Genomic DNA, 1,399 nt, shown 5'->3' on the forward strand with positions numbered 1-1,399 from the left:
CTTTCCTTTAACTTCTATTTTTCATCTTTTTTTATATTACAACTGGTTTTGATTCTGATGAATAGGCATATAGATAAACAGAATGAAATCCTGAAGGAAACACGTCAATCATTGCTCCATGAATTGCAAAAACTTCAGGTTCTGTATTTCTCTGCAATTCCCCAATTTTCAATTTTGTTTTTAGGGCTTGTAGGAATGCACATGTTCACCCTCCCCATACCTCACTAGGTGAGAGCCTTGTGCACTAGGCTGTCCTTTTTTGTCGGTCTCTTGCGACGAACACTCTTTCCTATTGATTTATGAGACTTTGTGTGGTTGACCTTCTGCATGATATGTTTATAACAGACTTTTAGATGGTTTGTTGAAAAGCCACCTTAGATTATGACACAACTCATGATATTTATTCTATCTTACTTGCAATGACATGTTTATATGATGAAAAGAGGTAAAAAAAATATAAATATATAATTAAAAAATGACCAAGTTGATATTTCCCCCTTCTGATGATGATGACTGTCATAGTGTCATGTTACTACACAAATTCATTAATATTAAGCATCAAGATTCTCAAGACATAATTAACTTCAGATGAACTTTTATTTGATCAGCAATTCAACATTATATTGAATAATTGAATACAAATTCACTTGGTCATCTGCAATGACTTGAATTCCCTGAATTTTGTATTTCTGATTTGTAGGTGGAAGAAGAAATGCTTATGCGCAAGATGTATGAAATCATGGTAGCTACTGGTCATACTAAAAAGGTATGTCGATATGCTCATCTCATTTGCAACCTCACTAAAACATACTCATGGGTGTGTTTTTATATTTTGGTTTTTGGTTAAACACATTCTTAGATGTGTTCATAAATTGCACTAAAAATATGCTTTTGAATTGATTTATTCGTGACCCATAAATGAATTATCATGAATCATCATATTGTTAATAGTATCGAGATTATGTGCTAATCTGGAATTGCTCCCCATGTGAGGAGGGAAATCTGTTTATCCGAATTTCGAATATGTCAAATACATGTAAATTATGGACAATTAGATGGACATGAAATGAGTGTCAAACCAGTGGATAAGAGATGTTGTAATTGATAGGTAGATGACCTCTTCCGTATTTTTATTTGTGGAATTTCATGTATTGAAGCAATATGTCACAGACCAACTTTTGATGCTTAAATTCCGTGTTAAAATTTTCTGCAAGCTTTATAGCTGAACTCCAATTCAGATTATAGTTTGATATAATGCAAAAAAATGTTGAATACTCATTTTAAGTAGTTCTGATGTTGAGGAAGATAAAACCTGAACCGTTGCCATTCCAAATGTTGCTTCTCCCCCAAGTTTGGAGATATATATTTAACTGCAACTGGGTGTGTATATTTAGGTTGC

At 33.0% G+C, this 1,399-nt stretch overlaps 1 protein-coding gene and 1 long non-coding RNA gene across 2 annotated transcripts in view; both read left to right on the forward strand.

Moving 5' to 3' along the window:
• The window catches only part of LOC109343041 (uncharacterized protein At4g26485-like), a 23,735-nt gene that overhangs the window by 9,521 nt on the left and 12,815 nt on the right, over nucleotides 1-1,399 (forward strand). The gene's annotated exons all lie outside the window — the stretch shown is intronic.
• Nucleotides 18-887, forward strand: LOC109343043. The gene is made up of 2 exons (XR_002107154.1): nucleotides 18-138; nucleotides 701-887. It is a non-coding gene; the product is annotated as an uncharacterized LOC109343043 (long non-coding RNA).

The sequence above is a fragment of the Lupinus angustifolius genome, chromosome LG03 (genome assembly GCF_001865875.1).
Source record: "Lupinus angustifolius cultivar Tanjil chromosome LG03, LupAngTanjil_v1.0, whole genome shotgun sequence".
Taxonomy (NCBI): Eukaryota; Viridiplantae; Streptophyta; class Magnoliopsida; order Fabales; family Fabaceae; genus Lupinus; species Lupinus angustifolius.